At 38.8% G+C, this 25,583-nt stretch overlaps 1 protein-coding gene across 9 annotated transcripts in view; it reads right to left on the bottom strand.

Annotated features, from left to right (window-relative positions):
- Positions 1-20,983, bottom strand: part of ATF7IP (activating transcription factor 7 interacting protein) — an 88,587-nt gene extending 67,604 nt beyond the window's left edge. For 2 of the 9 annotated variants that reach the window (XM_032107047.1, XM_032107039.1), the window contains exon 1: positions 20,749-20,982. The gene's annotated coding sequence lies outside the window, so the exon portion shown is untranslated. Of the gene's footprint in view, positions 1-3,293; positions 3,651-19,158; positions 19,264-20,033; positions 20,156-20,511; positions 20,647-20,748 lie in introns of those variants that run through there. The other 7 variants (XM_032107040.1, XM_032107041.1, XM_032107045.1 and 4 more) reach the window with 7 other exon arrangements.
- Positions 20,984-25,583: the final 4,600 nt, after the last annotated feature.

The raw sequence follows: 25,583 nt of genomic DNA on the forward strand, positions 1-25,583 counted from the left end.
TTGCAGCAAGAGAAATTCCACAGCAGATACAGAGAACAGTTCTTCACTACAAGGGTGGGCAAACACTGAAACAGCCTGTCCACAGTGGTTGTGGAAGGCTCCTCAGGGAACCAGTCATGGCACCGAGAATACAAAATGCATTTGGATAACCGAGTCAGACATGTGGTGTGATTCCTGGGTCCTGTGCAGTGTGAGGAGTTGGACTTGATGATCTTTGTGGGTCCCTTCAACTCAAAAATTCTATGATTCACCCTTGGCAAACCCTGCAGCAACCTGGTCTAATTTTGAAGTTAACCTCCTCTGAACAAGGTGTCAGACCAGAAGACCTGCAGAGGTCCCTTCCAACCTAAATTATCAGCTTAACTTTAAAATTACTTTACAATTTTATTGTTGAGCCAGAGTGATTCTTGTGCTTTTTGCTAGGACTCCTAATTTTTCAACATTGTAAAAAACCAATACAGACAGCAGGACTGCAAGCTCTACTGATACAAATTTCACATCATCAACATTTAGTATCACCCATGAACATCTCTTTATAAAGAGTATGACTTCCTTTCTTTCTCTGTATGCAACAGAATTTCAGTCTCTCTGCATTACCTGTCTATTTTGGGCTTTAGCTAACTATTTTGTCTGTGTGATCCCCACCTACTTCCAGGGCAAAGTGTCCTGTCAAGCAGGTATGTTTTGTGCTGAATGGTCTACAGATGTACAAATCAGATTTTGGTGTGCAAGGCTAATACATCTATTGTAATAAATCTAATAAACGGTGTTTGGGTGTCACTAAGCAAATGATCCTGATGACTCTGTCAGAGTTAATCTTTCCATCCTCTATAAGTTAACAGAAAGTAACTATTTTACAATACCAATCACAAACTTTACTTGGAGCATGATTGCCACCCTCTCTCCTTCAAAAGCTTTAAAAATCAATTTAGTGTTTTGTTGATATAGGGCTTGGGATGGGGAAGTTGTTATTTAAGGAAAAGACTGTATCAAGGAGTAACCACATTATAGATATTGGGTATTTACACTAAGGAACTTTGTTCTAAAACAAATTATACTAGCATATCCTTTTTATAATAGTGTTTCAGCAATTAAACCACCTCCATGTTAATTGAAATAATATTCTTTCACGTTCACTTGCACACTGTTACCCTCCACTATTTTTCTCCAGACCTTTCTAAAAAGTCTTCAGGGTCTTCCACAATTCCTATTTTATATTGAGTTACTGGGGGGAAAATCTCAGAAAAGTATTCTCAGCCAATTCTTTTAAAACTCCTGGATGCAGATTACAAAGACCTGCTTATAGCCTTTGCTAAGAAATACCTATCATGGAGTCTTTAGTATCTGCCTTGTAACTTCAAGGTTTCTTGAAGTTGAAAAAAACTTGAGTTACTTACATGACGTTATACTATAATCTCACTTTTATCAAAATAACCCCAAAATATTTACTGTAACCTGCCTTTTTTTCTTTCACTATGATTCTGTTATCATTATCACCTATATTACAGTTAGAATTCTCAATTTTTAACAAATCTCACATTCGTTATCCTTTGCTTTACCAGTCAAGGTTTTCCTCTCAGGAACATTTTATTTTAATCAGTTTTCTACATTCTTCATGCCCCACTCAATGCCACTTCTCCTCTACCATCCTCACACTCACACTTCATAGAAAGGAGGGAGGGGCCCTAAACTGCTTCCTTCATATAGCAATGAAAGCAAGACCGATTCTAACAGAATTTGGCATTTATGAAAAACTTTACAATTGTTAACGGTGATTTCTAGTGTAATTTATTTGGGGAAATCTACCATATACCTGCGTTTGAACTCTCTCACACACACGCCCATTTTTGTGCTTTTTGTAGTCTGGACATGCATATAACCAGACTTCTAAATGACAAGCAAAATTCTGTCCATATCAAATCTTATGTTAGCACTGCAAAGTTATTGAAGGTTTCAAAGTGTATGAGCTAACTACAAACTGCAACTCATTTGGCCCATATTGTAGGTATGCAGCATTTTTCTCTGCCATATGAATGCAGAAGTTTACCTTTCTCTGTTACTGTTAAATTCCCCCCTCTGCAATGTCAACCAGTTACAGTTCTCTTTCCTAGCATATTTACTCTATAAGCCTTAATTCCCAGGCCATTTCAGAATGCCTCCAGTATTTTCAGTATCTATCACTGCCATTTTAAGCTCTAATAATCCATCTGCCTACTTTGTTCTTTTACCTCTTTAGTTTCATTCTCTTCAATTAATCTTTTTTTTCCTTCAACCAAAGCAGGCCTGTCTACTTCCAGTTCCACACCCTATCTCGAGCTGATGTCTGCCTTTAAGTGGCCATGTTTTGTTGGCTTGTTCACGCATCTCCAGTTACCTCTTTTCTCTGGGTCAGTGGCCTTCCTTATCCAGTAATTTTCTTTTACCATCTCTCTTTTCCAGTCTTCCACCCTGTCACTACTTCAACTTACAAAATAGAAACAACACAAATATATTGGCGCAGAACTAGCACATCTGCCCCATACAACCATTTCATGCATTACATGCATAACCACAATAGACCATATTATGTAATTAGCAATGCTTAAATTGTTTAAATTTGCAGCTCTAAGTCAAGGTTATTGTTTTTTGGGGGGGAGGATCATAAAAATACCATATTCTGATCTATTTGCCTACTTACAAAAACAACTATTTAAAATGCACATATAGGCTTTTAAGAAGGTATTTATACTAAAATATACACAGACAACAATTCAGTATCCAAGTATTTTAACAGCTTTGTAATCTCAACAGGAAGAGAATTCGAACTACAACCAGGATCACGAAGATCCTTCGTAACACCATGAAGCTGAAACACAATTGGTAGATTCAGCTTTGTCAACTCCACACCCTTTCCAGGGTAAACTCCCACTATTGCTAAGCCTCCATGTTCATCACCTGGTGTCACTACAGAGACAAAACTAACACAATAGGAAAACACTAGAGGTTTGAATCAAACAAAAGCAGTAACATCACCAACAAAAATGACATACTCAAATTTCCAATGTTTTTTAACTACTTAGTTTTACTAAATTAAACATTTTACAATAATTTCTAGGTAACACTCTCCCTAAAAACAGTAAGCCCAAAATAATTATAGCCAGAACAAATGACTTCTGGGCTTCCCAGAAAAAGCCACTTACATTCAAATTTAATTCCTGGCATTGTGCCAAAGTGGGGGGTATGGGCACCTGAGTGAAAAATTAACTTCAAAGACCTCTAAAACATGAATGCAGAAAATGAGTTGATTTTCTTACCTGACAAGAAGATGGCACGTGCAAAATGAGCTTCCTCCTCTGAGTAAGCCACTGACATGCAGCTCATTTGCATAAGTATTATGAGCTACAAGTAGACTTCCAGGTCGGCCATCTTGATACTAAGATCTTGTTTTGTTTACATAACAGCATGAGTACTGGTTTTTAGCCAGCCTGAGCTATGCTGTTATAGCTCCCAGCTAGTAGCCTACATCTGTTCGTTAAAGCCTGCTGGAATTCCTACTTCTCCACATAAATAGCTGTATGTGTCAGAGTGCCCCTGCAGCTCACTGAGCATGCCACAGCCTCTACGGAAACTGTTGCAACTGCAAGTGCCTCCAGTTGTACTCTTTGTACTGCCTTCTGTGCTGCCAACTATTAGTGCTGCAGCAACTATGTGCAGTGAAGTACCTCCCACATACCACACAGTAGTACCAACAAGCATAGATTTATTACAGCGCAGCGCAAGATAGCACACTGAAAAAGAAAAAAAAAATCAAGCTGAAATTTCCTCAGTATTTTCACTTACTAGCAGTCTAATTACACCTAGATTCCTTTGTACATCTTTTCACATTCATCAATGTTGCTTTTTCTGTCCAGAAACCAGAGTGCTCCTGCAACCCGTGTGAAGGAGAAGTCCATGACACATGTTAGCTGCTGCCGACATGGAGCCAGACTGCAGTTACAGCTAGCTGGCGCCAGTAAAAATTTACATAAAGGGGCCTCATTTCAAGGCTAAATTGCAGCAGGATATTGCTGAGCAAAGCCTTCCCCCTCCCCATGGGTTCTAGAATATACTTTTCTAGGTATTTGTTTACTAATAATCCAGATCCGTGTCAAAAGTCAAGTGCTGCTCTCATTGTCCATATAAATGAAAACTGACAATAGCATCTGCAAAAAAAATTTCACCTTGCAGCCTGTTTCAAGTAGAATGCTACACACACTGTTCATGGTCATTCTCTAGTAATAGAAGTAAAACAGAAGTAAAACACCAGAAAAACTGCACAATGCTCAGCAGCCAGGTATTCTTAACCTAGTATTTCCAGTATTTTGCAAATTTCTAACAACAAATAAATACTAATTCCAAGTAAAACAAATTCATTTTTAACCTAATACTGACAAGTAACATGTCTGACCAGTTAATTTGTTGTCTCTATTTCACATTTAATTTTTCGTAATTAGTTAGATGTACGAGAAAAAAAAAAAAGAGGATCTCTCAACCAGAACTATCTTTTCAAGTACCTCTAAGGTACAGTGACAGGCAGTGGCAGAAGCTTGGATTTCAGCCTCACTTTGACTTCTACCAGCTAATTTAAAAATTCCTACCTTTTTCCTTCCAGTCAAACTCCAATTAAATAAATGCTTAAGTTACATTTTACAAATACTTATTCTAAAAGTCACTGTAGTTTTTTTGGGGAAAGAAAAAAGAAACCAGGCTTTAAGTGCGTGTGTGTGTGTGTAAAGGATGAATAATTCACCAATACCTTTTCCCCCCTCATGTGCTGCCTTACAACAACTCTTAGAGCATGAAAAAAACAATGCAAATAAGTACACTATTTATTATACTAGGTATAAACACAAATTCATGAAACCTTAAATAAAATCAAGTTTGGCTCGCTACACATCTAGCAATATTCAGCTATAGTTACAGCCTGGCACCATTTATTGAAAAAGCAAAGTGATGAAGACAGGGATGCTTGTTGATTTGAACATGGCAAAGGCAGAGCATCTCAGGACCAGAAGAGCCTGCTTTACACCCCGGCCTCTTCCAGTTCCCTGCATTGTTCCTCTTTACAATGCCAACAGTGGCAAGGCTTATACAGTCGAATTATATGTCCCATTTTCTGCTGCAAGCATTATTTACTTATGTATGGCTGGTTCTAGGTCATTTGAGCATAACACAATATGCTCACCTGTAACGTCAAAAAAATACTATTTTTGTGTCTGAAAATATTTAGCAATGCAAATTACTCCTCATTTCTTGTTTTAATTTATCCTCACCTTTTGCATCCAAAATCCTAGAGTGATTTGTAAGGGAAAGCTAATTATTTTTCCAGAATGATTGTCACATAAAAATGACAATCATTAACAACCCTTTTACGTTAGCTGTATTTTTTGACTTGCCTTACTTTCAGACTGATTTATGTATGCTAGCACATCGAAGCACATACAGAATACATCTTTCAGTGATGCTGTTGTCATCTGCAGAATGAATCATCGGATTAATAGCTTCTGAGATTTTTAAAAGGAAAAGGCACCAGTGCTACTTAAAAAAAAAATTTGAAAACCCCTTGGATTTCCCAAATAGAGCCATATCCCTACCCTTGCCCGAGCTCTATAGCCTTATGCATGAACACCTGAATAATAGCATGGTTCTCAACACAGAAAAACACATACTGCAAAGAAAGAGCCTTGCAGCATTTTCTGTTCCGGGCTCCAGTCCGCTATGGGAGCTCCATGCCAGAACTTGCCGGCAGCCCCGCGGGCGAGCTCTGCATCTGCAGTCTGCGGGAAGCACCACCCCGCTTCCAGAACGTTCCGGCAGTCACCCGCACCCCCTCGCTGTGCTTTCCTGCCTGCGCCTTCCTCCCTGTCACACCCCTGGCTATGACAAAGCTCAGTTTCAGACACAAAACGTTTTCACAGAGAGGAGGAGCAATTGGCTTAGCAGTTAGAAACGCACCAACTCGGTTACACAAGGCAGAGGGGGCGGCCTTGGGCCGGGCTGAGCCCCAGACCAGCGGCAGTCTCTGTCTGCCACACACAGGGCTGGCGGCCAACCCCAAGTAAAGCACAGGGACCCCTCAGCAGCCTCCAAAGTAGGGGATTGGGGCGGGATTTTTTTGTTTCCAGTTTCGGCTTTTTTTTTTTTTTTTTTTTCTTGGACGGGGCGGGGTGGGGGAGAGTGGTTTGTTTTGTTTTTAATATGAGATTCTAACCTGAGAGAACAAACCATAGTTATTAATCATAATTCTCCAGTGACTGCCACTACAGAAAAAGCCAAAAGGTCTGCCTGCCTTTCCCATGTTTTACCCACGTCGGTGGAAACACCTGAAAGCTATTATTGTGACTTTGCCTTCTCAGAACCAGTTCTCTACCTCCAACATGTGAACGACTTCCTTATCTCTCACGAGAAGTGACCCTAAAGCACAGATGTCGCAGTCAAAAGTAGTAAGACCTGCTGTGTTCAAAATAAGTACTGTTAACTATATGGATTCAATCGGTATTAATCAAAGACAATATCTTAAAATGTCGGTTCAGTTCTCTCAAAATAGGTAGAGAAAAAAGTCACACAAGATGATTCCCCAATTCACAGTTTTAAATATTAAAGCATTTAATTGACAGAGTTTGTCTGAAACAAAAGGAAAAAAAAAAAACCAAAAACCCAACCATGATGAAATCTGTCACTAGTACCTTGATCCAAAAAAACCAAAACAAACCAACAAAAGAGAAAAACAAACCCCAAACAAGAAAAAACACCCACGACAGAGCAAATGAAAATGAAAGGCCCTGAGCCTTCTGTAAGCAACACACACAAGTCCAAAACATCCCTTTCCCTGCCTTTTCTTCTCCAAAACACAAACCAGATCAAATTACTATTCACTTAAGAATGAGCTAAAACTTAAGTAGTTCCCAAAATTTTCTCACATTAGTGTTTGAAAGACACAGAAAATTATGTACATTTCTGAAATGGAGAACTGTCTATCAATCCATTATCTTAGCTGCTATGGTTTATTTGAAGATATTTTACAACAGAAACCTGAATCAGCAGAAAGAACAGGAAAGGCAGGAAAGGGGGGGAGGAAGGACTGACAATATTTGTATCCGCTTTTCTATTGTAAAGGAGAGGTGAAAAAGTGTCTAAACCGGGTAAATTCCAGGCTGTAACAGTCTAATACATTGCACTCCCTTTCTTCTAGAAATGGAAAATCCTCAGTATGAGTATCCTTATCAACTTCAAAACCCCCACATTTTGCTCACTGAAATTTACATGAAGAATTTTGTTATTTATTAAACAGCTGACTGATTTCAATCTGAAAATCAAGATGATGGAAGAAAGTAAAAAATTTGGTTTACTTATAATTCCTTCAAAGACAATACGTGCTTGAAAAAAATCTGCTGTATTTTGTATCTAAAAAATAAAGGTCCAGTTCAACTGTGTAATAAATACTTAATCATGTTACGACTGTTAAGATTCCAAACAGTTCTAAGAATTTGGTAACTGTTTATTTCCACCTGAAGAATCAAACAAGTCAGCTATTTTAAAGTGATTTCCATACATTAAACAGTACTGCATTCATTCCACAGTCCATTCCAGTCCATTTCAAGTCCTGCCTGAAATCGTTTGCACCCAAAATTTCTACCAAACTATAAGATGAAGCTGTGCAAATTATTAGACAATTTTAGGAGGTACATAAAAAATAATCAAGCCATGTTAGAATGCTTCCAAGCAACTATGATTTAGTCATGAAAAACTATTCATATAGTTGGTGCACGAATGAAAATAAAATCATACAAAAATTCTCCTTTTATAGTACAACATTTGCAAGGGTGGAGGAAGGGAATCTATACACGTTTTCAGAGTAAACGATCGGTTTTCTTTTGGAATTTGTATATCTCTTGGAAAATCATGTAGATTTGAGACTACTACCCTATTAGAAATTTATTTAACTCTTGAGAGTCTATCCTTCAAGTTTACCTATCAGCAGTACAACCCTCATTTTTCTAGAATACACAGACACGGGAACACTGAGCACAGTCTGACAACACATCCTGCATTAAAACAGTATAGCAATCAATTCAGCTTAAGTTATTACTTCATTACACACATCTAATTCAACTCATGGACAGCTAATTTATGTATTTAATAAAAGTGATGGGGAGAAGGAAGTGTTTCAGCATCCACTCAAATATCTTGTTCCTGTGCACATAAATTGGTGGTTTTCATTTTCTTTTTTGATTATTAACACCCAAACTACTAGCACCATGGGAGTGAAGAGAGAAGAGGCTATGCTTTCAGCTACTAGTGCTACCATAAAAAAAGCATTATAATATACTTGGATTTCTGAAAATGGGAATGTATCCCATTTGCAAAACAGGTTTCAAAACCTACCATACTTTTAGCATTCCAACAGGTACTTCAGGAGAGAAAAAAAAACCCAAAAAAACCCCCAAACCACACTACCCATGCAGTTCATCCAACAAAACACTACTGCTCCCTGCTGGGCCAGTCATTTTGTACAGCGCTTCTGAAAATGGGTGTTCAAAATGGCCTGTTAAAAAGCAAAGGAAACCAAAACCAAAGGGAAGGGGAAATACAGAGACAAGGGCTTTTCTCTGAGCTCTTGCAACTTTTCTGTAAAACGGGAGTAAGCTTACTCAGCTCACAGGAAAAAAAAAAAAAAAAGACAATGGGCAACAAAAAGTCACTAAAAGCACTATATCAAAGACATGGTCTGAAAATACAGTATTTTACTCAAATGTAATACATCTAAAAAACCATTCCCTACAGTGATTGCCGAAAATATTCTGCTTTTCATGCTCCCATTTAAAGAGAAGTTCAACAGAGAAATCTTAAATCAACAAAACAAATTGCACAGGATAACTTTTATATGCCTGCTGTTTTCTTTAAAAAAGCCACCAACCAAAAAACCCAACCCCCAAAAAACCAACAAACCGCCACAGGATGTGTATGGTAAAGTATGTTTTAAACATAAAATTTCATCCTCTCCAGAAATTACAGTGTAGGAGTTTGGTGATTTCAAAGAACGAAATGTTTCTACTTCCTGTAGACAATATGAATTATTAACATCTGGAACTAATCAACAATAACTGACTAAAAAAACGCACAAACACAAACCTCAGTAATCATTTATAAGATTGGGGTCAGGATGGCAGACTGTCTTGCAATAAACCAGAAAGATTATTGTTTCACTACATTATTAATCTACATTCATTAGATGAGATAAAGGTATGGCAAAATATCACATTTTATCAAGACAAATGTATTTAATTAGTATTTGCGGTTTGAATTTTCAGACATTTGAAAGTACCCAAATGTTCCCAGGACCTTAACTATCTTACCCAATCAAAAAAATCCTCTATGAACTAAAATTTGCTGTGAATCAAATTCACTAAACAAAGTTCCACTATCAATAAAAATAATAAAACTACCTGCTTTTCATCACCACCTCTAACCACACATTTGCATTACTCTTATCTCTTACCCTAAAGCAGAAAATTTTTATAACCAATTACTTAAAAATTTACTGCTCATTGAAGTCACCAATCCATCTCACCTTAAAAATTCTGTATACTGAGTTTATTTCATCAAATGAACAAAATAAACATGGAGAAATTACGTGTTCTGAGAATCTGACGTGCACTGTCTGCACAGAATATTTTATGTCTTTACAGTGTGTTGCCATTAACTGTACAAGACAGTATATGCGGATATTTAAAACTAACTTAACCAAGTGCTTTGTTAACAGATTATACCGAAAGCACCAAATTAATGTGCAAACATTCTGAGGAAGAACTGAACCTTTTGTCATTAGACTAGCTTTCTCATCCCTAGCACTAAGTTCAACTTCAGCCAGAAAAATACTGTGAGCAGCATACACACTGATGAGTTACCCAGCTTGACTGCTGCTCCCGATATGTTCCTGGAGAACTTCAAGAAATTCCCTGTTTCATTACTCTTGGTTTAACTTAGGTGCAACTTAAGAACCCATGAAGACCTGAACTAAGTGTAAGACAGAACAAGAAAATTAAATATACACTCATAAAAAAAAATGCCTTCTTTCTTCTTTTCTGTTGTTCAACGCCCCAGTGGAAAAAAGCTGCGCGTTACTTTTCTCCTACCCTCATCTCCCTTGACACAGACAGCACCTTTTAATGTGTTTTAAGGATAACAGCGAGGTCCCCAACCAATACCATACAGCAAAAAACATGAGGCCATGTAAAACCACTAGCACTTTGAAACTCAGCTTTCAATTAAGTTATACAAAAGAAACAGTGATGGATCTCTAAACCTCCATCTTCTCATTTGTAGTAATTCCATAGAATTTGTAGCATTATTCCTGAGTAGCAAGTAAGTGCTACTTGCAAAACAGTTAACGATTTATATAATCATTGATTTTCTAATGTAGTTATATAGGCATTGTAATTATTTACCACCAGAAAAGTTACACATTGAAAAAATGATAATCAAATCTAATTACTTGGTTGCAAAAATTTAAGTATGTAAAGAGTTTGTTTCATGTTTCAGTTAAAGTATGAGGCAAGCATTTCAGAAAGGGACAGCACAGAATGAGAGCTCTTGTGGCCTGGTAAGAAGGTAAGCCGAAATAAAGTAATTTGATTAGCAGAACAAATATGATATTTGACCTGGCTTGTCCCAGCTAATCTATCCTGTAACTGAGACAAGATAGAGATCTGTGAATTAATTCAGTAAGAAAGGGGAGAAAAAACAAAAATACCACAAAACAAATGAAAAATACCTCAACCCAGTGAAAGTGACAAAAAAAAAAAAAAAAAGACAACAGCATTTAAACATATTTTATACAGCTTAGAATTAGTTAACCGTGCCTAACCAAGGTTTGAAATTGCTTCTCAGCAAAGCAGAGCTGGTGCTCACCTCTAAGGTCAGGAGCATGTGATGCCAACAGCTCTACTCGCACAGTCAAGCTGAACTGCTGCATGGAGCACTTTTTCAGCCATTCTGAAACGGCTCTGTCTTAGCTGTACTGAAAATACGACTAAGATGGCTGCAGTGCTCTCTCAAGACAAGCCAATCAGTGACAACTCAGCAGGAGGTAAAACACATAGCAAAGCACCTCCCTCTTTACCATGCTGCAACAAACTGCACAGAAGGGATGGGTGGATGGGTGTGAGCAGAGGAGTGGTTTCTTTGACAGGCAGGAAGTGGTTAATGCACAGCTGCAACACTGCAGCTACCTAGCACCACCAGTAAAGGGAAAATTGAAATAAACCAAAAACCAGAGAGGCAGCCCTGCTAGGCCTGTGATCCAGGGTTTGTGTCACATACTTAAAATCTCAACTCCAAGGCAGTTCAGAATCCACGTCACGTATTAAGAGTCACAATACAGACCCAGATCACGCACAGAACTGACAAACATTAGGGAATACTTTCTAAGAGCAGGCTCACTTCAGTGCTTAAAAAAACCCCAAAACAAAACAAGAAAAAAAAAACCAACCCCAAAACCACTTAAGAAATTAATCTATATCTTTGTACTGCTCCACCTACTTTGAAATATTCTATTACATTAGTTGCCCAATGAAAGTTTTATTTGGAAGGAATAAATGAAGTTCACCTTATAAGAAAGCTGGCAAATACCCCAAGAACATTCCAGAACTCCAATGTCTGCAGGAACCAAGTATCTAATTCTTTATGACTGCAATGCAGCTTGTTAAGTTTTTCAAAGAAGAGCTGTATTTAGAATCACTTAAGGAATTTTGATGGAATCTTGTAACAGAGCAGCTCCTGAAGAACTGGTTTGAGAACCTATGGTGGCGGACAAAGGGGTTATCAAACAAAGACACAAGTTTAACAGAAAATGAAACCCAATACAGGTTTTGCTCTAGTATCTGTTTATTACCACCAATCATGCGCTCTCACAGAGGCAACACTGGATCCATCAGTTCTGGAGGGAGTTCCTCTATACCTGCCTCACTTTCCTTCTATAATATCCAGCTTTGTCTGTTTTAAAATACCTGCAAGAGCCCATGCAGCAATTCTAAAGGAAATTACTAGCCTTCTAACAAAAAATAATCTTTGTGATCCAAAATTAGCGCAGCACAGTAAGTCACTCCTCCCCAAAAAAGTAGAAGAACATGCCCTCCAACCACTTCAATTATGAAAAGGTCTAAACTTATGTAACTGTGCTTGTCTGTTGCCAGCTGTAGCTGGTTATTTCATTGACTAATCACGCCAGCAGCAGTTGTCTCATGCACTCATCAGCACCACAGTCAGTATTTCTAACTTTAAAAATGGTGAAATACACCATCTGGCTTTTCCTGTTGTCCTTGTATTACCACGATTTGTAGTACAAGAAAGGGCACATACCACATATGAGACAGCTCCACTGACTGTCTCTGATACTACTGTACAGATTTAGAAGACGAAATAAGAATGTATTTGAAATTCAAATGCCTGAAAGACATATTTCTCAAAAAGCAGATCTGTGAACATTGAAGAACAAGTTCATTACAGGTAATTTAAAGCTAACCATTACAATGAAGCTTTTCTTCACCAACACCTATTACTAAGCTAAAAATCAAGTTTACAACCAACTTGAAAGAAAAGTTTTCTATTATACAGGTATATACCCACTGTTACTTACTTTGAATATCATATATACCACACCATCAGCCTGTGGGAATTTACAATAATTTGAAGATTTCAAAATTCAAACATAAGTATTCAATTTGTATAACAAATATACTTTGATTTTTCCAGTAGCAGTATTTTAAACAGAATTCTGTGTTTAGCGTATCTACGAAATTTGTACATCAAAACGTGAAGTCTGACTTCAAGTCCTATAATTTCAAGAATATCGCCAAAAACATAGGGATGTTCTAACCCAGAAACCAAGAGCTGCACTTGTACAACACCGCGTTTTATGTAACACTAAGTCTTGGAACTTGACGTATGGATGACAATGACTTAAATAGGTTTGAACAGGCAAAACAACAAGTTGGCAAAAAAACTTCAGAGAACGTTTTCCCTGAGCTAGAGAAAACAGAATCCGTGTCACAGTCCTGTTGCTACAAATGTCTTGCCTTGTCAGAATGCTTCATGAACATGCAGATGCACTGATACATTAACACAGACACATGGATGCAAAGAATGTTATTAAATAGTAAGAAACCATGTGCATTAACTTAAATGTCCCCTTCAATATACCTCCATTAACACACCAAAGTGTGTTTCTAAAGTGTGTTAGAAGTTATTAATCAAACTAATTTTAAAATAAAACCCGATGTTTAAGTAAATGCAAATTTATGAGTGGAGTAAGTCCTCTGAAAATGCTTTGACCCAAGAAATATTAAAAGTGAAGCTACATTAATCTGTAATTCCTATACTAGCATGAGACTACAATTTTTTCATTGCTACTTAGCATGACATTTATATGGGTTCTCTAGTTAAAACCCCCCCAGAATAAAATGTTTTAGTAGGACTACAGAATGGAATTTAAACCTAACATGTTATGATAAGAACTCGTCTCTCTTTCGATAACATGCCAAAACACTTTAATATCATCTCACTAAGCTCAGTTGCTGTAGTCATAAATTAAAACAGGGCTTCCATTTTCCAAATTTCTCATGAACATCAACCAAGAAACACAAGAGAATGGCAACCTGTTGTTTCTCTAATTATTGCCCTGTGTAAGTAGCATCACCTTCGCACACACCACTTAAATATCCTTACATAGAACCACAGAAGTGCTTGTTTCCAAACCACATCCTATCCGCTATTCTCACTTGCCCTTTTCCGTTATTAATCTTTTTTGCTGTTGTATAGGGTTTTATATGTTACTTAACATTAAGTGGACACAACAGTTCTTTACACTGACAAACTAGGAGGAACTACTACTATTTGTATGTATCTCAACTGAAGTCTCAAAATATTGTTCACTGAAACCCTCCTTTACTCCTATTTTTACACAGACTAGTAGACTGACTTCAAGGAACATCTCTCATGTAAGACTCCGCAAGTAAAAACTACTTAAAACTGTTGTCAGAAAGAAAAGAGTCCGTAATCATGAGATAAGGAATACTGAAGTTACGAGAGACAAAAGTCTGCACAACATTTAAGGACTCTTCATCATTCCAAGCAGCTTGATGGTCAGATCAATGAGGGAAATTTTCAGTGCATTGACTGAAGTCAGCAAGCATTTATGTTGAGGTGCTTAAACATTTTTGAAAGAACAAAAATTCAAATCCAACGTTTTTTAAAAACGACCTTACAGAAACTGCAACATGTTGGAGATGAAGTTAAAAGTAACATGGCAGATTTTGGGTTGTTTGGCTGGGGTTTTTCTTTTGGGGGTGCGGGGACAACAGGATGAATGTATTTTTGGTTTGTTTCGGGAATTGTTTTGGGGTTTTTTTACCATAACATTTCTTTACACTACTGTGAAATGAAAGATAATACTTGAGACAGTACAAAATGACAGAAAATACATAGAAATAATTTCAACAGTTACATGTTATATCCACAGTCATATAATTAATAAAAATTGTGGATTGAATATATAAGTTTACTTGAAAACATTTTCAGAAACTGCATTTAGAAGGGAAAAGCACTTTTCCTGTATTACAAAAATCCACATTACCCACAGCCAAGTAGGTCTGTTAGTTGACCTTTATACTTTTTAAAATATATTTTTACAGAAAAACCCACTTTGCACCCAGCCATCTAATTTCCTAAGATCTCAAATGATTTGATGTTTGTTCATGAAAGAAATAAGACCTCGTAACTCTTATGTACAGTTTTTCATCATTTATAACAAGCACAGCTCAAAATACAACAAAAAGCATGGTTTGCTCTTTTTTCCCTAACTACCAAAGGAACACAAAGGGTATTTATACAACGTACATACACTTACACAACGTTGTTAATTCCTTCACTGTGATGTGATGGAAAGTGACATACAAGTGAAAATCAGGCCGTTATTTAATACCATATACTTAGTACCGTACGCTCAGGTACACCACCAGGGAGTCTTCACTTTCAAAAAAAAAAACAACCCCAAAAAATAGGGGAGGAATGAGGAGGGCAGATTTGCTGTTAAATATACTGGCAATTTTAAAAAGGATACACCACCTGTACTACACAGAACAAGGAAGGAGCAATGGAACTAGCAACTCCGTATTTCTTACGGATTTATAAACATTGGTTTTCTACTTTTCACTCAGGTTATCACTGGTGCCTTACTACACCAGGTGAGTGCAGGTACACAGCTAGTCTGAAGCCACGTGCTGATGTGACAGCCTCCATACTGCTCTGATGGACACTGCCTGTGTAGTGACAGCAAATTATCCCCCCAAAACAACACGTAATTTCCAAGTTTTCTTGCTGCCAACACTGGTAGCCTCTCCTCACCCCAGCTGTTTGTTTCCACAAACTTTACAGGTATTAATTATCTCTGATACTTAACTATGCTTTATGTTTACTGAAAACCAGCAAATCTTCCCCGAACTACTAAGAACAGAACAATTAGCAATCAATGTTCACATAAAACTAGACTACTGCACTAGAAATGAGCAGACTTCTCTTACAATTTTTAGGGCTATGACACAATTTGAAATCTTTGCCATGTTATCTGGCATTGCAATTTTCTGCTTAACCAAAAAAATTAAACTTGTTAAACAGATCTGTCTTTTTAGCAAAAAATTTAGAAACATCACTTTAATAAATTTATTCATGCATTCTTTAATGTAAAGCATAAAACTTTTTGCCGGTATGCAACACTTAAGCTGCATGTAAGCACAGCCCCTGCTATTGGTACAGGCTGGGGGATGAATAGATTGTGAGCAGTACTGCTGAGGAGGTCTTGGGGGTGCAGGTGAATGAGAGACTGGATGTGAGCTGGTAATGTACACTTGCAGCTCAGAAAGCCAACTGTATCCTGGGCTGCATCCAAAGTTGTGTGGGCAGGAGTGAGAAAAGGGATTCTGCCTCTCTGCTCTGTTCTGGTGAGACCCCCCACCTGCTGTGATTTGGGGTTCTCAGCACAAAAAGGACATGGATCCACTGGAGTGAGTCCAAAGGTGGACAACCAAAATGATTAGAGAGATGGAGCACCTTTCCCAAGAGGAAATGCTGAGAGAACAGAAATTATTCAGCTTGGAAAAGAGGAGGCTCTGTAGATACCTTAGAGAACCTTCCAGTATTTATGAAAGAAATCTACAGAAGAGCTGAAAAGATACTTTTTACAAGGTTATGTAGTTATAGAATGAACAACAATGGCTTCAAACTGAAAAACAGCAGGTTTATATTAGATATCAGGAAAAAAACCTTTAGTGTCAGGGTGATGAGGCACTGTACTGTCAAGTAGTGAAATTGTGAATGCCTCACCCCTGGAACTTTTCAAGGCCAGGTTGGATGGGGCTCTGAGCAACCAGGTCTAGTGGAAGGTCTCCCTGCATGTGGCAGGGCAGCTGGGAGTAGATGATTTTAAAGGTCTCTTCTAACCCAAACAATTCTATGCGTTTTCACTGAAAGTATTCTGGCTTGGCACTAATACAAAACCAGATGAAAGCATAAAACACAAAGCTGCATAAAAGTCACGTGCAACTGAAGATCTGCTTTCAACTTTGGGATGCTTTTTGGCCTGTAAGTATCTTCACACAGTCAAAGAAAAACAGAGATAAGAACTAGAACATAACTTAAAACCAGGATACGCATCTTAAAATAAAAAAATCTCCTCCAAACTAACAAAACCAGACTTCCCTTTCTGCATCACACTTCAATTGCTCACCTCTGTAAAAAAATACTGATGTATTCAGAAGATCCAGTTTCTAAATAATTAATGCCAGTACTTCATATCTATAACTGATGACACTCATTTTTATAGTCTCATCTGTAGGCTAATACTGTACTTCAGTTAGATGCTTTCAGAGACCTAAGCATTGTACGTATAAACCCAAGAATTTCTTGACTCTGATTACTAAATAGAGAGGGAAAAATTACAAAAACCAGAACATGAGCAAAAAACGTGAAACATATAAAATACACAAAATCTTTTCAGACACATAAAAACTAAGATTCCCACAATATCATGCAAAATTTTGCTCTAAAAAAATTAACCAGAACTCAAAACTTGATATAATCTATGTTCCAGATCCTCCTAAGCAAATACTAAAGTATTTTAGTTACATTCTGTGGCATCAGGCAGCAGGTCTTAATCTCCAAACCACAGCCAAGGTAAAGAAATTTTAAAAATTAAGTATTACGCAATTCATGTCTAAACTGTACTCAAAGATTAAGACATTCTACAGCTGCCTGACTTGACAAGAAAAGCGATCACTTTAGAGAACAACTATATTCAATGAGCTGTCAAAAGAAAAAAGTTGCCCCACAGAACAGCCTTATCTTACTGTCCATCCTGTATTTGGATAAGTCACTGCTGCTTGATAAACAGCTTCTTACAGTACAGTGGAATTAGAACAGGTTTTTTCATGCAGTACAGCATACAGTGCAATGAGTAGAACTGAAACACCAGAATTACAAACCTATATAATAAAAGTAGCGTTTATATTGACCAGTTCTAAGAGTTCCTATTTATTTTGTGTGAATAGGTGAATATCTCAGAATGACACCACGTACTAAAGAAAACCAACGACCAACAACAGATGACTCCCAGAAATATTAATAATGTTAGAGTTCATTGAATTTAAAAATACTATTATACAAACATACATCAGGGGGAAAAAAAACCCCAACTCCCCATATTCACATACCGTAATAACAGTTTTCTAACTTGCAACTTCATTTTTTTCTTGTACTATTTCTTATGAAAACTGTGATGTACATGTGTCATTGCCGTAATTTTCAACATAAAAGCATAATACAAACATGTAACTAATCTACAATATAGAAGAGACACCAAGTGCAGAACAAAAAGGGAAATAAAAGCATTAACATGCATGCTATTTAGTAAGAACAACATACTGGTTTAAAGAAGCTTTTGGCCTTACTGTTTACCTTCTGTTAGTAAACTTGGCATTTTTGCCATAAGTGTTGTTTCTGACTGTAAGTCCAGATAAACTCAATAAATGATTACACTATTAAAGTAATCTAGTTGGTGAGAAATAAGATACTTTTTTCCTTATTTTGGAAATAAAATACAGGACTTGGTTTAGTCCAGTCCTTTCCACTGTGGAAATATTTCTAGTTGTAACAGAAAACACGCACAGAGAAAGAAAATGAAGACCGAGTTACTAATTAGGCATCAGTATTTTAGAACTTACTGAACATGTAAAACATTCCTATTTGCACTGGATTTTGTAAAACCAGTATTTAAAGTCAAGCTATTTTTATTCCTAAGTTGTTCAGGCTCTTTCTTAGCTGGCAAAATCACCTCCCATGCCAGTGGGGAAGCATATGCCTATGTGTTTTATGTCCCAAATGGAAGCATTACTGAACGAACCTTTATAGGAAAACTAACATACTACAGTTAATTTCGATTTTGTAAGTTTGTGAAATGAGTACAATAATACAAACTACAGCTTGTAAAAGTGTAGAAAACATGGCAAGTAAGGCATCCGTATCTATTGCAGTCAGCATCTTCTTGAAAACAGACTTCATAGAGGATAGAAGACAACAGGTCTCTCAATAAAAGCATCAAAATAACTACTTAAATTGATGCATACAGTAATTATTGTATTCTTCTGCAACTAAATTTTGCTATGATCGGTTTCAAGTTTATGCAACATCCAAAACAGTCTTGCTCAATTATTTCATACAGCAAAACACAATGCTGTTCCACATTATCAGAGAAAAAGCATCAGCTCAGCAGTGCTATAATTGGTGAAAAAGTCGCAGCTGATAAAAATACCTTTTACTCAAACAATGTACTAAGTCTTCTAAACTAAGAACAATGAAAACAGAAGTATTAGCACAATGCTTCGTAGGTTGTACGTACATACAAACTTCATTTACTAGTTTTAAGACATATAGACCAATAAAATAACTGCCATACTTCAGGAATAAATAGTGGATGCAATTATCATAATTCACGAATTGCATAAGTGCAGTCATTAGCGAATTCATTTTATGATTGGCGTGACAGCAACCATTAGCCCCATTTCATAGATCTGAAACTGAGAAATTACCTACCCAAGATCACGTATCAAACAGCAGTAGTTTTTGTGTTTGATTTCTTCTCCTGTAAGGAATTATTAATATTTGCAGCAACACTCTCCTTCATACCTTCCTACAGGACTGCAAAAACCAGTATCAAATTAGAAAATCGCTTGTTTTTTTAGATTGATAGCTGATGGTTGCGTACAGACTTAATATTTGACTTACTGATTCCACATTTAAGCAGAGATTAGACACATTTTTCACACTTCTGTTTTTGAAAACATGAGTGTAAGTATTATGAACTGTAACAAGTGCAAGCATATATTTTAACTTCCAAAAGAGAGACAAACAGCACGCTTGTAAAATATTCTCATCTTGCACAATCAAGTTCCTTTAAACCTATCCATAATAACACCTCTTTTCTTTGTATAACTTAGAATGTCAAACAAACATCTCTATTAACATGGTGTTACTTCTGCTGGTCAGTATGATATATGTCTAGATGCATGACATTTTTCTGTCACTGAAGGCTGCATTTTTAAGCACACTGACTGCTGCCTAGAACAGCAGAGCTGTTCACTGCTTGATTTTAAGCAAGTACTTTTCCACCAACAATGCCATCCAATTTTTCCAGTAAGTCTGTCTATGATAATGATCACAGTCATGTTACGTAAAATTATTCCAAGGTTACTGTTAAGCAACAAAATATCCTACTATCAGCATTTCCACTGAATATCCGCCAACAACTGGGAAATCCAGGAAGAGAAGGATGGATCTGCTAGAAAAACAAGCTACGCAAAGGCAAAACGATACCTGTAATAGGCTTCAAAATTAAAGCGTAAAATTCTTATCAGTGGGAAAATTCCAGTATTTGAAATATTTAAGGAATAACAGAAATTCGAATATACCTTCTTTAGCACATGGCTTGAACTGCTTTGCCATGTTGATGTGGGCGGCCATGACACCTCGAGTAGCCGCTTGGGCCTTGTTTACTGGTGGCATCACGTGAGTAAGCACAACTCGACCTTCTCTGTTCCCACACAGAAACGATTTGGTTTCCAGCGAACGGGTGTGTCCACACAGTAGAGAAATAATGCCCTGCTGCCCACCAGCGTAGGAACACGACCAACAGTTTCCCCTCGTTGCTTCCACAGCCCATGCGCTGCGACGCTCCACGCCCGCCCTGCGGATGCGGCCCTTCCCGGCAGCGCACAGCACCACCCAGGCCACGCCACCGCATTTCCGGCAGGGAGCGAGGAAATGCTCTCGAGGCGCCGGGCGCGCCCGTGTCCCACCCAAACACGCGCCGCCACCTCGCCTCGCCCTTGCGCGTCGCGCCCAGGCGGGCGCCCGGTACTACCCCGTGCGCGCCCCCGCCGGACCCACCTGTGCCCGCGCAGCCGCCGCCGCCGCCAACGCGCGAGAGCAACGGGGACGCGCACGCGCGCCACCGCCGCTGCACTGGAGCTGGGTCACGTGCTCCAATGCATGCGCGCGTACAGCGCTGCAGCTCCCCCGCGCATGCGCACTGTTGCAGCCGCCGCCGCCGCGCGGAGCAGCGAGCACTGCCGCTGCCGTGCCCTGCCCGCCCGGCCCCCGCGCCCCGAGCGCGCCCCGCGGTACCTGCGCGCTCGCGTCCCGCGGCAGCTCCCGCCCCAGCGGCCGCCGCCGCCGCCGTGGATTCAAACTCGGAGCCCGCTCCGGGCGCCAACGCCGCCTCCCCGCGTCGCACGCGCCGGGCCGCTATGCAAATGAACGCCGTGTCTCCTCCCCTCTCTCGGTTGGCCCCGCCCCCTCCGTGGGCACAGGGGCCGGCAGTGGGGGGCTGCTCCGGAACCGGCCAATCGCTGGGCCGGCCATCTTGGTGGCATGCAAATAAGGCTCCGTGATATTTAAATAAGGCAGTGGCCCCGCCCCTTGGCGCACAGCCGTGCAAGGTTCGGCGCAGCAAGGCGCCGGGGCGCGCTGCGGCAGCTGCCGCTAGGGGGCGCTGTGGCGCACCGAGGGGCGGCGCCGGCAGCAGCCGGCCGGACCTTCCTTCCTCCCTTCCCTCCTGCAGCTTCCCGCCACAGCAGCTCCGGGCTGCGTGGCTGTGCAGCCTCTCTGACACCTTCGAAAGCCCGCCTGAAATCCGCCAGGCTGCATTATCAGTGACTTGCATTGTTCGCTGCTTGTCCCTTATCACTCCTCGTGTCCTGCTTTTGGGCTATGGCTGTGCCTCACCAAAGCACAGAGGTTTGGGGTCGTTTAATAACCAGCTTTGAGGTTCAAGAGTGCCAGGAAACCAAAGGGTGCATGTTGGCTGTGCTTTTAGGTGAATCTGAGGCACACAGGTTATCCTGGGTGAGCTTCAGGTCAAAACTGCAAGCGGCCATTCCTCATCCACCCTCCATTTCTACCTCAGGTGTGGGGGGAAAAAACCACACGGCGTGCTTTGACATGAGCTAGAACTTGGTGCTCTTTGTGCCACAGCCAAAGGCAGCCCTGACCAGCAGCTGGTCTGTCCCATGAGGCATGGGTTAGGTCTAGCAGAGAGACCCATGGCTGTCTCCTCAGGTACACAAAAAGGCACAGTAGCATAGAAGGACGTGTGTCTACCTACTAACCTGGTAGTGGAGAGTCCTATTTGTTCCTTGTTAAGGCAAATAAAGTTCACATTCTTCCTATTAAAGGTGTGGAAAATGGCATATTGATTTGTTTTCTTGAAAAATAAGCTAAATATTAATACAATTTCTGTCTGTCATATATGAACCAGACAGACCAACAGGTTTCTCTGTGCATGTGTGTAACAAAACAGTATCTATCACACAGCCATTGTAAGAGTCCTGTCAGATGTGGTTGGTGGATTGGTTATGGGAACTTCCCTGTCTGACTATCCAGGAACTGCTCTGGCAGTCACACTGGCACCACCAAAGCTGAGACTGAAGTCCTTTCACAGTGAGCGGCTCCAGCAACCAATGGGTGCCCCACTTGACTCCCTACCCTCAGAACGCTCACAGTCAGACCAGGTTTCCTTACTGGTTTGACCCCAAGTTTCCCATAGCAGAGTCTCCGATATCTGAATCCTCAAAAATAATTAAATCACGGTGCAACAACAGAATAAGAGCTCAAGCTGGTGCATTGGAGGAGGCACCCTTAACAAAGGAAGCCCTGGGCTTTTATACCCCCACTATGTGCACTATAGTCTGAGGTCTTCCAGCTGAGTTGTTGGCTCCTGCCATGTCTCAGAGTGTCCCAATCACCTGCCCAATGCCACAGGTTCCTTTGTTTTGCAAAGGGTTGCCACCAGTTCACAGCCTCTTGCCTGGGGCTCCTGCCACCCAGAGCTCAGTCTGCAGCTGCACTGCAGGTACACACTGAGCTACCTGCACTGAAAGTATTCCTCAAAAGATTGAGGGGCAGTATTTTAGGGTTCTGCCATTCCCTGTGGTTTGCCTGATCTCTCTGCTGCATGTTTCCATTGCACAGCCAAGATGGAAGAAAGAAATGCATACAAGTGCCCATAATTTGTGCGAATACATCTGCAACAGGGCTTTAAGAAGGGGTACTCGCCTGGAACTTGAACTGCTGAAATGGGAACATACATCTTCCTCAGCTGTATTTGCGACAGGCATGACAATTTCTAAGAGGAAGTGTAGCAGAAACCTGTAACCATAATGTCTTAAACTTCCATTGTCGAGCTACAGTGCAATACCGGAGTGTTTTGTCTTGAAAAAGGGATACTTGAATTTGAAGTTGAGTCTTCTGAGCTTTTGTGTACCGTCAGAAGACAAGCCATTTCAGAAGGAAAGTCCAGAACTATCCAGAAATGGACAGTTCCTATTGTTAAACTTGTAAATTCACTTCTGGTGAGCATGCATTTATATGCAGGGTCCTTGCATATAAATCCTTTGGGAGTCAATCATGAGTGAATGCTTTGTGGCTAAAAGATGTGTTTCAAGAAGACTGTATGAGTACAGCCATCTCTTTGAATAACAGTTGGTGTTACTCCAAACTTAATTTAGTATGGAAGCCATTACAGCAACGCAGTTTTGTTCAGTGCAATGCAATTAATGTAGTAAAGGGAGAGTTAAGAAAGAGAGCTGGCACCAGCCTCTTCTCTCTGGCAACCAGTGACAGGACCCGAGGGAACAGCATGAAGCGGAGTCAGGGGAGTTGTATTAATGTAGCTGTTCTAGCAAGCAAGTGCCCTGCTATGACATTTCAGATACCAGTAGAGGTAGCAGGATTGTACCCTTAAATCTGAAGTGCACATAATATTTGAATGACAAGATTAGTAATTTGAGGAAGTGAAAATCCAGATTTTTGTCAACTACTCTTCCTATGACTAGTCATGAATTTGAAAAAGCAATAGCATCAGTTTATATTGCTCAGAATCTTTACAAGGAGAACGTTAAAATAAAAAATTTTAAAAACCACAACTTCATCATCTTGTCTCTATTTGCAAAATGTGGGGGGTTTGCTCTAAAAGGAGTGTGCAAGCAAACAGTACACTGGAGTTAAATTAAAAAGATATAAAATTTTAACGCCATGAAAAAGTAGATATCCATCTAGTTTCCTGTCTGAGGACTCTTAATGTGTTCAAGTACTTTAATGATAAACACAGAGGAAAAAAATGTATTCCTATGCACTTTACAAAAACAATGTTAAAAAAGGAATGTTTTATGTGCAACAGAGAATTTCTTCTTGATTTTCAATTCTCCGATGAACTTAAGGCTTGAAGTCTGCATACAATATTTAATTTTCTTATTTCTAGGTAGTGTTATTGGACAGCTTCAACCTATGAATGACATACCACTAGAAAGCTGATTACATGATCCTTCTCTCTGTATGTAAAATTGTGTGAGGAGTATGATATTAACACCATGAATATTTTCAAAATATTAACTCTCCCCGTATAATTTAATAATTGTTAATGGAGACACTGTAGGGTCACAGTGGGAATGATAAAAGGAAGAAAGGAAAGTGAGGCACAAAAAATGGTGCAGTTCTCAATATGAAAATGTATATTTTATATAAAGACAGCTGTTGACTTTTAATAAAAACAAAACAGGATCATAAATATTTAGCAAGAGGGAAAAAGTAGTTTTATTGATACATTTTATTTTAAAATAATAACTGAAAAATGTGTATTTAAAGAGCTCACCTTGCTAAATGGATGACACTTTTGAGCCAGTAAGATTTACATTAATTGTTTTTTGGTAAATCACTAGATTAGTAAGTATTTCTTGCATATTAATTGCCTAATAGGATGGAATGACTACAATGTATCTGATTATAAACAATTCCTACACAGGTCAAAAGAAACACCATAATACTAGAAAGTAATTTCACTAACAGAAATATTTCTGGGAAGTAAAAAAGAAATCCTTATCTGACAACCTGATCTGTGATTTGGCAGTGTTAGGTTAATGGCTGGACTCAGTGATCATAAAGGTCTTTTCCAGCCTTAACACTTCTATGATTTCAGTCTTCAAGAATTTCACTAAGAAGGCTTAATATATCACTGATAAAGAAATTGCATGATAACTTTCTGGTGAAGAAGAACAGAAGGCTTTTAAAATTCCTTTTTCATACAAGGGCTTTTTTATTATTATTTTTTTAATACAGAAACCTTAAGTACATCTATGAAATTATGTTAAGGCATTTCAGAAATCGTTTAAATATATTAACTTCACAGTATAAGAACAAAGAGCAGAAAACGTGGTGAATATAACCAAAATACTTGAGGAAATGTTACTGTAATGAATCAAAGCTAGTTAAGGCATTTGCACTTAGGTTACTTTTCACAGATTAAGTACCTTCCTGCAATGTGAATTTTGTAAAATATGCTATTATTATCTATTATCTTTAAGGCTAATAAGATGATTGGGGAAAATTCCTAAATCTTCTCTATTCCTCTATGACTTTATGTTAGTTTTAAAAAATAAATTTTGCTAATTATGAAGTAAATATTCTCCTGCTCAGCTATTTTGTGATCAAATTTACTTGGTTGTGACTTCGGTGTAGTAACTAACTAATTTATTTGCTGAGCAAACATATTTAGTTTAAACACCTACCATTTTCCCCACTGAGTTGTCCTCTCTTACTTCGCTACTTTTCACCTCTGCCATAACAAATTAGATCTAACTTAATTTCTGGTTTTGATCAGAAAATCTTACTTTGTAGCAGCAATATTTGTATAGTTCACTGGTAAGTGCAGAGTTCAGTTAGTGCCAGAAACATGTTTTTACAGCTTGTTAAATTTGTTCTACCAAACTATCAGTATTTTGAGATACAGGCAAGTATCTGTCAATTCTTATGCTTAACATCTAGTAAAGAGTCTATCAGACTTTGAAAGAAAAAGTAATTTTAACAACATGTGACCTGATTGACAACTGGAATCTATTAAATGAAGATACTTTCCAAAAGGATCTAAAAATAAAGTCAATTCTGAGCACCAATCAGGAACATTTTTT

This window comes from Corvus moneduloides, chromosome 4, assembly GCF_009650955.1.
Source record: "Corvus moneduloides isolate bCorMon1 chromosome 4, bCorMon1.pri, whole genome shotgun sequence".
Classification (NCBI taxonomy): domain Eukaryota; kingdom Metazoa; phylum Chordata; class Aves; order Passeriformes; family Corvidae; genus Corvus; species Corvus moneduloides.